The sequence below is a fragment of the Diceros bicornis genome, chromosome 7 (assembly GCF_020826845.1).
Source record: "Diceros bicornis minor isolate mBicDic1 chromosome 7, mDicBic1.mat.cur, whole genome shotgun sequence".
NCBI lineage: Eukaryota > Metazoa > Chordata > Mammalia > Perissodactyla > Rhinocerotidae > Diceros > Diceros bicornis.
The window spans coordinates 65247930-65261856 of record NC_080746.1 but is presented as its reverse complement, the minus strand read 5'-3'; positions in this window follow the sequence as shown (position 1 = coordinate 65261856).

The window sequence follows — 13927 nt, the reverse complement described above, 5'->3', positions numbered from 1 at the left end:
AAAATGGCCTCTAAGATTGCTGGGGACATACGAGCTACCTGCCCTGCATTCATTGGAAACAAGGCTAACTTGGAGAAACACATTCTCATCTCTCTGGCAGAAGAAGAAAATTTTGATAATTACTGGCAGTACATTCAAAATCCAGAATATTTTTTAGGAATTACATTAAAAACCATGTTAAAAGATATTGTTCATTCAAAGGAAGTGAAAAAATGAAGACTTTTTTAAAAATAAGTTTAGGTGACATCAAGAATGCCATCCTCTCAGCTATTCATGAATCCACAGCAATAGCTAAAGATAAAAGCAGCACTGTGTCTACATGGTTGGATTTGTTCTGTGATCACCTAGGAGGTAACTTGATCTTTCCACGAAATGACTTGATAAGCATTAAACACCAGGAGATCAAAGATATTGAGTTTCTCAAAGAAGCCATGAGTGAAGCTTTGGATCCCGCAATGAAGAGAGCAGGACAGAACTATTTGAGTATGTCCACAGAAAAAATGGCTCCTGAAATCGAGAAAATGCTCTCTGAACATCTCTCTGGCTGCTGGAAACAGTGTCCTTTCTGTAAAGCTATTTATACAAACACACTCCCTACACGTGACGGAGACCACAGTGTTCCCTTCCACCGTCCTCAAGCTGTCGATGGAGATGGCATAAAACAGACCACTTTACCATTGAGTGCTGTGCTAGTCTAGTAGCAAGTGATTGTTTCCTTATTTTGAGAGATGACCGGAAGTTCCCATATAAGAACTATCGCCAGGCAGGAGGGGAGCATGCCATGCGGAGCATCACCCCAGACTCATCCACCCAGCCATACTGGAAATGGTTTGTCTGTCACTTCAGATCAAAGCTAGAAGAAAAATATCAGAAAAAATTTATAGGTAAAGGTGAAATCCCTGATGCCTGGACCAAAATCACGAAGCAGAATGTGCTTGATGACTTGAAAAAACAATAATATTCAATGACCACAAAAGAGCGCCAGTGTCTCAACAAAAAGGTCACAGTACCTGAACAATCCTAAAATACCTGCTCCTCACGATGAGAATCCTCATTATTTTCACTTTTCAAATGACACATCTAAAAATAAATCAATTAACATTTCAAGAGTTGAAGATTTCCTGTGAAAGGACTTCCTTTTTCTTTGCTTCTATTCCTCCTGGTTTAAAAACATATTACTAAAATATATGAACATATAATAAAATCAAACAGAATCCACTTAAAATAATGACTTCATATTTTAAGCTATTATTCAGAATGTTGGTTTTAATTTTAAATTATATAATGTTACATAAAGCCTCAGAGAAAGTCATGTTTATAGAGGGAAATCAAAATCATTGCAGACTGCTACAAATTTCTATAGAATAACTATATGGATATCTCAACCAGTATACGGTTCTTAGCTGGAAGCTACAAATTGCCTTTTTTTTTTAAGTGTATTTTTTCACCCTCTGAAATTATGTGGAAAAGTTACTATCCGTTGATTGGAAAACATTCATGGAAAGTTCCTGATTCCCAAGCATAGTGATATTTAGGCATATTCTGTTCCAGGAAACAATAAAAAAGAGACTTGGCCAGGATAGAGCCTGCATCAGTTCAGGAAATGGTATCAAGCAAATATAGAAAATAGAAATCAAATAACTGTTTTTTTTCATTTAACCATCGCTCACTTCTTCCCTGGCATCTTGGCAGTTTCCTGTGCATGTTTAAAAGAAAAAGGTTCACAAGAGCTTAGGTATTCAAAGCCTAGTGCCATGTACAAGTCTGAACAGAAGTGGCTTTTGGGAAAAGATTTGTGACCAGGTAAAAAGGACCATTGTAATCAAGGCCGTGGAGAAGGTCAAATTTGATTAAGTCATTATTGATTAAAAAGACTATTTCTCCAAGAATAAAATATCAAAAAGCATACAGTTTTTAGCTTCTGATATTTTAATAAGAGAGTCTTCTTTGTCTATTAAAATGTCAGGAAATATTTGTCTCCAAATCAGGCGCCCTTGTGACTTTTCACACTATTTGAGCCATAGGGTCATGATCCGAATAAAAATGAAGAACACTCTGAAGCCAACCAAGGACCTTAGAGGGGAAACAAATCATCGTTCTACAAACCTACACTTCTGAATCAATGACTTATATTAGGTTCTCAACACTGATGATCTAAAGGGATTCTGATACAAAGAAATGAATTTCTTCATTTTGGACATAAGGGCATGCATTGGCTTCCATTTACAGGCACACTCTCTACCCCTCAATAGCCAGTGAAAACAGACAGTCCAGGGAACAGCAGTCCAAGGATTTGGATCTTCAGAGCTGGGAGACAGGAGTGCTGACTCTGCTGTCTTTGTCTCCTCAAAGGGCTTTGAGAATATTCTCAGTTTCAGGTAAAATGACCCATGACTCCAGAAGAAATCCTGAAACAGAAAAATTGCGAAGGAAACAGGTGTTCTTGAACAGTGTGGTTTTCTTTCTGTTCTCTGGAAAATAGTCTCTGTGAGAGTTGGAAGGACCTCCTAGTATGATAAAGTTGAAATGGAAATAGAACACCTGCATAGCCTGGTGCCTGTCTCTCACATCACTGCATCCTTGAAAACTGCACTGTTCAGTTAACATTTGCTGAGTGTTTTTTGTATTTGTTTAATGAATCCATAATGGCCTTTAACTAAGAAGTATCATGTATCACATAGTAAGTTTGATTTTCAAGCCAAAATTGTTGTATATAAATAAAAAAGATCTCTCACAAATTCCTCAGTCATTTAAGCAGTCTGATTATTAAATGAGATTCAGAGGCTGTGCCCAATAGACCCAAAAACAAACTGGCAAGTGGTAAATTGGGATAGAGACAAGATGACTATGTAGGAACGGGGTTTTCTGTGATAGTAGTGGAGAGAGTAATACTGTCATCAAGGTGGGGTCAGGATTAAGGAGATTATGGTGTCAGTGAATTGTGGTCACTGAGGGAGGAGACTTCAGGAACAGTGGAGTAGGGCGGAATGGAATCAGTAGGGATGAGAATCACATGATCATCAAGAGTGGCAGACACTGGGGTCCAGCTCCGGTGGCCTAGTGGTTAATTTCGGCATGCTCCACTTCGGCTGCTCAGGTTTGGTTCCAGGGCACAGATCTACACCACTTGTCTATTAGTGGCCATGCTGTAATGGCAGCTCACATACAAAATAAAGGAAGATTGGCAACAGGTGTTAGCTCAGAGCGAATCTTCCTCAGCAGAAAAAAAAGCAAAACAAAACACAGTGGGAGACACTGGGCTCAGGTGTAGGTCACAGGATTAGAGGTGGCCGGATTTGTAAAGTCAGTAGAGGTAATGTTCACATGGTCAGTGGAATGGGTCTCTCAGAATTAGTGAAATTGAGAAACAGGAAACACAGGAATTGGGGGTCACCACATCAATAGATTTAGGGGATTTCCAGAATACATTAAGTAAGAGATTCCATGTGCAGTGGGAAAGAAGACGTCATAAGGCCTGTAGGAATGGGGCTAGGAGGATGTGGATTCTAAGACAAGATCAAACCACATGATCACATTAGTACCTTTATAAGAAGAAACACCAAAAAGATCTCTCTTTCTTCATGTGCATGAACCAAAGGAAGGCCATGTGAGCACACAGCAAGAAGGTAGCCATCTGCAAGCCAGGAAGAGAACCCTCACCAGGAGCTAAATCAACCAGCTCCTTGATCTTAGATGCTCCAGAACTGGGAGAAATAAATTTCTGTTGTCTGACACACCCAGTCTATGGTATTTTGTTATGGCAGCCTGAGTGAAGACAGGGTGTGTCTAAAAATTGACCCCCTTAAGTTTTGGCATGCTCTTTCCTTGGACCATGGGGAAAAACACAGGAAACATACAATTTTTATTTTTTCCCTTCCCTCAAGATTGTAATTCTCTTTAATCATTCTAACCCTTCAGTAAGTTTTGAAAAAGCCAGTCAGCCCTTTATGTTAGTGCTGTGGTGCATAAGTAGACAAAGCAGTGAAGGGAAGAGTGCATACTACACCTGATACTGTCATGATAATTACTAATACTGCTATCTTTGTAGTAGTGGTTCCTGTGAGACCTTGGGCATGTAATTTAACCTCTCTGTTATCCGTGCCCTGTCTGTAAAATAGTACATTTCTCATGCTGTTGTTGGGAAGAATAAATGAATTGCTATACATAAAGCATTTAGGACAGTATCATGCACAGAGTAAGTACTCTAGAAATGTAAATTATTATGAGGTTATACTGCCCTCCCAAGTTCCTTCTTCCTTTGCCTTTGGATAACACTTGATTAGAGCCACATCAGTAGGTTAAGATAGTCTCATCTGAGGTTCATTGGCAGGAATATTCAACAAGGACTCTTTGGGAATTCACAATTGAGAACACAGTATGTTCTCAATAAATGTGATCATAACATATAGCTCAAAATGCACCTCAAGATATGGATATCCTTTATCAGTCGTTACCCTTTTTCAGTAGTTACAACTATTTCAAATACTAATCAACCAATCAAAGGCATAGAGAAGTCACGGGCACAATTCTTTAGCAGAGTGGAAGATAATATGTCTCAAGTTCCTCAGACGCAGGCCTAGGACATAGATTCACATGCAAGTGATTTATTAGAAAAGTTATCACAGTGAAAATTAATAAGGGGAAGCAACAAGGGGAAGGTTATTTAAGGTGAGGGAATAAATTAGTAGGTCTAAGTCAAGTTTTGAGAGTTAGAGAATGCCAGCTTGCAGTTGTAGTTAAGAACAAACTCGGAAGTTAGAGTGCTTGGCTTTGCATAGTGCCTCCACCATTTGTATTTGTCATACAACATTGTGTAAAGTTTTTTGCATGTGTAAGGAAGATAAGCCCTGAGCTAACATCAGTTGCTAATTCTCCTCTTTTTGCTGAGGAAGATTGGCCCTGGTCTAACATCCGTGCCCATCTTCCTCTACTTTATATGCGGGACTCCTGCCCCAGCATGGCTTGATAAGCCATGTATAGGTCTGCGCCCAAGATCCTAACCGGCGAAGCCGGGGCAGCCAAAGTGGGGCGCATGAACTTAACCGCTATGCCCCTGGGCCGGCCCCAACATTGTGTAAATTTAAGGCATGTAACACGTTAATTTATTACATTTATATATTGTAATATGATTACCATTTTAGCAATAATTGCTAAAACCTCTATAACATTACATAATTATCATTATTTTAGTGGTTAGAATAATTAAGTTCTAGTCTCTTAGCAGGTTTGTTGATATAATACAATATTGTTGTCTATATTCACTGTGCTGTGCATTTGATCCCAGGGCTTATTTACTACTCATAAGTTTGCACCTTTAAACTTTATTTCTATTCACTTTTCACATCAACCAACATATTCCAGTAATACTGAGTTTTATTCAGCTCATCAAATGAGGAATATTTTCTTCACAAATGCAGTTACCTCTGTTAAGCCTTTTTCCTCTCTTCCTTTCCTTCATTAGAAAATTTCCTTTAATACTTCCGGTCTCATTCCATCTTCCAAGAAACCTTCCCCAAAATCTCATGTCAGAGTTAAGCCTTTCTCCCTAATTATTGTTTCTGGCAATGCAGAGACAAATATGTAAACCCCTGTGATATTGGATTAACTCTTGACTTAGAGTTCTATATACTCCTTATATTTCTCTTACTAGTAAAGTCATTTCTGAACTGAGCATATAATAATAAATTGTTAAGAAAACTTTGGAAAAATAAGAGATATAGATTCATGATGCTGCTAGGAGATAATCTTATAAGCTATATAAAAATTATAAGCCTGGTAGGTAAAAATAAAATCTTGGAGTATATAAAAGACACTGTATGTCTTTTTTGTATTTCACAAACATCCTGATGTATTTCCTGACATTGAAAAATTCTACTTGACAGTTTTGAATACAATCTCTCCCTCTCGACAAAAAATCAAGATTTCAATGAATATAATCTCTTCTGTAAGCTTTAATTTTAATGCTATACCTATACTTGGTCATCACAAAAAACTCTAAATCACTCCAGTGTTTTTATTTTCTATAAATAGTTGTTATACCTTCATTAGGGTGAAAAATAACAGTACTTTTCCAGTTTTTCTGTCTTAAAGCTTGATTATATTAACAAGTGATGAGTATGGTCTGCATGTGTCACCTCCAAATCCACATGTTGAAATCCTCACTCTCAAGGTGACTGTATTAGGATTCAGGTCCTTGGGAGGTAATTAGGTCTGAGGGCAGAGTTTTCATGAATGAGATTAGTGCCCTTATAAAAGAAGCCCTAGAAAACTTCCTTGCCCATTGTTGGGGAGGAAAAAGTTTTCCTTGACCCTCTTAAGGTCTCTGGCTGGGTCTGAACATTAAACTGACAAACACCGATTGACAGGAGAAAAGCATACAAATTTATTTAATATAAGTTTTACATGACAAGGGAGCCTAAATAAGGAAATAAAGGGCTGAAGAAACAGTCAGACCTGAATACTTTTATGCTAGTTTTGATGAAGAGTGGACAGTTGTGGAGGAATATGTAAGTCAAGTAGAATGAGGTAAATGCCGTAAACTTGGGGAAATTTAGCAAGGCCTGTTTCTTCAGATCCTTCTCTGTGTCCCTTGTCCTCAGAGATAAGGATGCTGCTTTCCCCCAAGTATAGGGAGGACACCTCTCACATGAGGGTTTTATGACCTGTTTCAGGAGAGAAGGGTGGGAGGAAGGTCAAAGCAACCTACCTACTTCTGCCATTTTCTAAACTCCTTCAGCTGAAAATATTAAATATACCAAGGTGCTGTATTTTTGGAGTAGCGTATCCTGAACCCCATCACTTTCCACCATGTGGGGTTACAATGAAAAGAGGGCCCTCAAAGTAGTGGACCTTCAACTAATACCAAATCTGCCAGGCCCTTGATCTTGGACTTCCCAGACTACAGAACTGATAAAAATATATTTCCGTTGTTTATAAGCCACTCAGTTTATGGAATTTTGTTATAGTGGCCCAAAGGGACTGAGACAATAATCAATTCCAAAAAGAGAAAAAACATAAAAATTTCTTAAAGAAACAGTATGAGACAGGTTCTGACAGAAACTAGTCAAACTAAGAAAAGCATGAATCCTTTGGTTATGGTTATCTTGTTTTCTACTACAGCCTGCTTTTATTACCTCATTCATTCCTTGTACCAAAACCAAACCAAGATGTGTCATAATCATCTTTCTTCTCTACTATCCCTTTCTTAATTACATCAATTACCACTGAGACCTTTATATACGGGTATCCCTCACTAGCTGAAATTTTATTATCTGAAGCAGCGTGTATGGAACTCCTTAGCACTTGCAACTTGCTCCTCGTTCTGGCTGAGCATGCCCAAGTTGAGATTGCTGGTGCTTGAAACTGAAAGCTGTTGGCATGTGTATGGGAAGAGGGTGTGTCTCTAGGGATTATGGATTGGGCACCAATAGCCTCTGCTACAATGGGAAGGGGGTGGCCATTTTATTATTGTCTACTTTTGTATAAGTTTGAAATTCATCATAATAAAAAGATTTTTAAATAAAACAAAATAAAGGCCTTATGTCATTGAGGAGGACAGGCTAATCAATGTTGGGGGAGAAGAAAGATGAGGGAAAATTTTGAGGGAAATAGAAACAGATGAAAGATTCAGGTGCTCTAAAATTTACTGTGGCAGTATCCTGACATGGTAATAAACCTCAGAGAAAATAGCTCTTGATGAACAAAAGATGCCAGATCCTAAGAACTGGATTCCAAACCTGTACAAGGATAATTTAGTCCTACTTGATTCAAGGGATCCAGAGCCTGAGAATTCAGAGGCCACAGACCTTGCAAAATTGGGGATTTTAAAATGGTCTTGATGAACGAAGAGTACAGGTCCTTTACCCTTTATCCAGAATTCATATAAACCTTCTGTATTCTGGTGGGGCCCAATAATGCCTGATATTAAAATACTAGACCGCCTGCTGGAACCATGGCTCAGGCTAAATTTATTTAATGAAAATTTTAAAAGGAACATTCGCACATACGCTTTTATGAACAGAGTTTCAAGTATGTCATACTGTAATTCAAAAATCTTTGGTGTCATTTGTTGAATGTTCATCTCTATCATTAAATACCGATCTCCAAGGGGATCAAAGGTCACATCTAGTGTTTTCATCCTTGTAAACCCCATTCTCCACAAAGTGCCCAGCATAGAATAAACAATAATTATCATGGGATAAATAAATGACTCTTAGAAGTACTTCTCTCATTAAGCTGGGAAACATAGAAAAGAAACAAGTTTGAGAAGAAAGATCACGATTTTTATTCTGGTCATATTAAGATATATAAGAGACATCAAGTGTAGAGTTGCTAATATACGGGGTGCCTATATATCCTAGTTTTCACAAAACAGTCCGGATCTGTGCTTCTTGTCCTAGGGTCTCGAGGACTTCAGCATTTGCCCCACCATCTTTCAATCTCAAAAGTGTCCCCATTTTAAAGGAAAATTGTGTGGTCACCGAGTTATATGGGTCTGGAACTCAAGACTTCCAGTGGCTGTGTCCTGTGTCCACTTAGCTAAGCTGAATCTACCTTTCCTAGAATTTCCTTCCCTGTATAGTTCAAGGTTAGTGTAGACAACAAGAGATATTTTGTGTGAGATTTGGAAGGCAGAGGTGAAGCAGTAGCTGTATTCTTTTTATGTGGAGAAAGCTGATAAGGGGTACTATTGCAGCTCACAGATGTTTTCACTGACTCACCTTGTAGATGTGGGGCAGTGCTTCAGCTGAAAACTCCTTCAGCTCCCACCCAGATCTCCTCCTTCTTCTTCTCTGACTCTTGGGCTAGGTAGGAGTATAACATTATGACAAAGGGCAGCAGCTTCTTTTGCAGATCACTTGCATCATCAAAGTTGGAGGATTGGATGGTTGGAGGATTGGATGATTGGAGGCAGTAAGAGACCAACACAGTTTTCAACTCATCTCATGGATTGCAGTCATGCACCACATAACAAGGTTTAGGTCAATGATGGACCACACATACAACAGTAGTCTCATAAGATTAGTACATATAGCCTATGTGTATAGTAGGCTATACCATCTAGGTTGGTGTAACCACACCCTATGATGTTCACACAATGACAAAATCACCCAATGATGCATTTCTCAGAACATATTCTCAGTATGTCTGACTTAAAAATCCTTATTTCTCTTACCATTGAGGATTCCACACCAAAGGAGAGGGAGACAGAAGGTAAAAAAATAAAAAGCAAAGCCTGTTTATTGAGGCCCTTGCTAAGCCCATTATACTATTTGTTTCCTTTCGTGAAACAATTTGGGCATTATTATTCCAATATATAGCTGCAGAAACTTCAATTCAGAGAAGGTTGGAGAGAAAAATAATCACTCCATTCAGCAATCATTTCCAGACCACCTATTATAGTCCAAGAACTCTGCCAGCTGCCAGCAGAATGAAAATGGATATGAGAGCATCTCACCCTTAGTGGGAGTGACAATGGGAAGATAGACAAACAAAAGTTACCAACAAGATCATGTAGCCACTTATAACATTGTTAAATAGATGATGTCAGATCAGAGAGGGAAAGAGAGAGAGTCTATAAGTAGTTCCCTACAGGTGGATCTTTGGCTAGACAAGATACTAAAAACTATATTCAAAATTCATATGAAAATTTGACCAAAAAATTATAAAGATTACCTGAAAGAATAGTTTTATAAGAATACCCATTAAATAACAATTAAAAATTAATGATGATGGGAAAATTGCCATTTTATGCTATATTACACTTATTTTTAGAGCACAAGCAATTAAAATAGTATGCTACTACAGCAGAAATAGAAAGACCAAAGGAATCAATGAAAAAGAACAAAAACAGAAATTTGATATAAAGCAATCACTTCAAGTAAGTACAGGGAAGACAGGTGTTCAACAAATGTGACTAGAAAAAAAAATGGCATATCATTCAGAAAAATATTTGTTAGATCATTACCACATACTTTACACAAAATGAAAATGCAAATGTTCAAAAATCTCATAGCAGTGCAAACTATTTGGAGTAATTTATAATCTTTCAGTGAGAAAGACCTTGTAATAAAAACAAAGTCAGACAATATTAAGGAAAATATTAATAAATTTTATTTCACATAAATTTAAAATGTTTGCATAGCAAAAATAAAATTAAAAAAAATCAAATTTAAAGATATGACAGAAAGGGAAAAATATTTGCAATATATAATAAAGACAAAAATTTGCCATCCATCATATATAAAGGATTTATCAAAATGTATAAATAAACATGAAAAAATAAACACATCCAAAGGAAAATGGGCAGAATATTAAAAAGCATATCCAAACAGCTGAAATACAAAATTTAAATAAATATATGAATAAATCTTAAATGTCTTTAATATCCAAATAAGTATAACACAAAGCACAATAAAAACAAAGTTTGCAAAGATTAAAATAAACAATAATGCTAATGTTAGCCAGCATATGTGGAAATGGAAAAGTTATATATTGCTGGCAGAAATATAAACTAGTACACAGAAAGGCAGTTTCATAATGTGGGTCTAAAGTTTTAATTAAGAGCATGATGTAACAATTCCACTTGTAGGAATTTATCGTAAGTAATGTATAAATATATACAAGACAATTGTATAAGGTCTTCATCGTAGAATTGCACATAAAAAGAAAATTTAGAAACCATTTAAATGTCCATTACTTAGAGGTTGCTAAGCAGAAAAGGGGTCTATTTTTCAATAGAATTTAATACAGAAATCAAGAAAAATGAGGCAACTCCTTTTATGTCCACATAGAAAGATGTGAAAACATATTAAGTAAAAAAGTAAGTTACAAGCAGGTGTATATAGTATGATCCAATTTTGGTCAAATAAAGAAAATATTACTATTTTATATAGTCAATTAATTATTCAAAAATATTTCTTGAAAATAGAAATACCATATGATCCAGCTATACTACTACTGTAAACTTATCCAAAGAACTTGAAATCAATGATTTGAAGAGATCTATGCACCCTTATGTTCATTGCAGCATTATTCACAATAGCCACGACATGGAAGCAACCCAAATGCCCAGCAACTGATGATTGGATAAAGAAGATGTGGTGTGTGTATATATACATATATACACACAATGGAATACTACTCGGCAATAAAAAAGACAAAATAGTCCCTTTTGCAACAACATGGATGGACTTTGAGGGTATGATGTCAAGTGAAATAAGCCAGACAGAGAAAGATAAATACTGCATGATTTTACTCATATGTGTAGCATAACAAATACATGGATAAAGAGAAGAGATTAATGGTTACCAGAGAAGAACGGGGTGGGGGGTGGGTGAAAGAGGTAAAGGGACACCTATGTGTGGTGACGGACAATAATTAGACTACTTGGGATGACCGTGATGAAGTCTACTCACAAAATGATGAACAATAACGTACACCCGAATTTTCACAATGGTATAAACTGTTATAATCTCAACAAATTTACTGGGAAAAAGAAATATTTATTGAGCCCCTACTATATTCTAGCTACTATTCTAAAAGTTAGGATTTAAAAGTTAAAACAGAGAAAGAGATAAAGTCTTTATTTTCATAAAACTTACATTCTAGTGAGAAGAGACAATAACTAAACAAGTAAATAAATAGTATGTTAGATGGTGGCAACTGCTAAGAAGAAAAAATATATCAAAGTAAAGGGGATAATGAGTGCTGGATGTACAGGATTGCTATTTAACATAGGGTCGTCAGGGAAGGCTTTTCCACGTAGAGTGAAATATGAGCTGAATTCTGAAGAAAGTGAGGGAGTGAACCGTGGGTATGGTTGGGAAAAGAGTTTTTTTGAACACAGTGAACTAGAGCAAAGGCCCAAGGTGGGAGAATGCCTGAGGTGACTGAGAACCATCAAGAAAGCCAGTGCAGCTGTAGCAGAATAAGCAAGGGTGAGAGTGACCAGATGTGAAGATGATGGAGGGCCTTGTGGGACACTGTAAGGATTGTTACTTTTGGTAAGAGTGAGTTGGGAAGCTCTTGGAGATTTCTTAGCAGAGGAGAGACATCCAACTTTCAGTTTAAAAGGATGCTTGTGGAGAACAGACCGAGAGAGGAGTGGGGGAGAGTACAATGACAATGACAACACAGGAGAATGAGTCAGAAGACTGTTGCAACCATCTGGGAAAGAGATGATAGTAGCTTCGATTAGGATTCTGGTTACTGTCACACATGGTCAAAAGTGGCCTGATTCAGGACATATTTTTGTGGCAGAACCAATAAGGTTTTCTTGAATTGGATATGTAAACAATATGTCTGGGTTAACCAGTTTGAGGGTTCAAATATATTCCCCTAAATGGCAGCCAAATTACATCAACTCCAATTCTCTATTTCACCAAACTAACAAAAACTCTGGATGAGCATCCTCCTCAAATATCACCCCAAATCCCACGGGTACTTTTAGGTCAGCATAGGTCCATGCAGGTGGAGTTGTGCAGATTTACTGGGAGGATGAGGGGAAATATGGGACATTGTGGGCAGGATTTCTGTAGGAATTGGAAAAAATAAATATGAAGTTCATGTGGAAGAATGTGTGGGTGTCAGACATAGAAAGTTTGAAATAGAAGAAGTACAATGAAGCAGGAAGTATTGATCTACAGGCAACATTACAATGAATTAGATCATGGAGAAAGATAATCAACAAAACAAAATGCTATATAAGATTTAGGTTTGAGGGAAAACTGTCAGAAATAACATTACTAAAAAGCACTAACATAAAAGATAGAGAACAGTAAAATTCTCTCTTTCTCATCATGAACACACGATATACTTTTAAGAGTTTAGCTCACTTGAGTGTTGAATCATCCAAATCAGCTAATATGATGTCGGAAACTTTGTTAATTTTCAAATCAACCACTGTAGACAAAGAGGTTAACTCTGGCATAAAGGTCTTTTACAGGAACTAAAAATTAAAAAGTTTTGTTTGCACTGGGAGCATGCTTCCCCCTTTGTCCTTGAGTGACTTGAGAACTAGAACAGTAAGGCAGTTAAAGCACTTTCCCTGAAGAAGAAACACTAATGTGCCCAGGCCTCTTCTCCCAAATTCCTTCCGTATCCTGTTTCTGCTGTGTTCATTACCTTGAACTCATCCACCCCCACCATTGGTACAAACACACATAGATCAATATTAGTCTTCTGTCTGCAGTAATTTTGAAACTCAGGAATCACAATGAAAGAAAGGAAGAAAAGAAGAAGGAAGGAAGAAAGGAAGGGAGGGAGGAAGGAAGGAAAGAAGGAAGGAAGGAAGGAAGGAAGGAGGGAAGGAGAGAAGGAAGGAAAGAAGGAAGGAAGGAAGGAAGAGTAAAGGCAAATAATCCTTAAACAACCTATAAATCAAAATTGGGGTGAGTTTATTATGAGCCAACCTTGAGAACCATATAGCCTGGGAGAGTCCTTTTACAAACAAAGGGAACACTCCAAAGAAGTGGAGGTGTACAGAGCAGTTATATACCGTCAATGAGCATGTACCACATATGATTGAAATGTCCCTTTTACAATAGTCACAAGATTGCTTTGCCACCTCAGCAATTTGGTGAACACACTGGGTTGGTGGTCTCAAGTTGGGTGGTCACAAGGATGAGAGCAGCAGGTCAGCACTCAATCCTTAGTTTAGTAGAGATGCTTATCCTTAAGGAAATGCCAATGCGGAGGAAGTTTCATCCTTATCTTTAAGGGCATTGTTCTTGTCTTTGGGACATGGTAAATACTTAAAGCAGATATACAATGCACATTCAACGGCCACATCAGACCCTTTTCGAAAAAACAAGTTCAGGCCGAATTAGTTTTAAGCCAAATGGCTTCCTCATATACTCCAATATCCTATTGCTTGTCATTTATTTATCATTTCCCCCCTTTTGATGTATAATCTTTCAATAGAAAG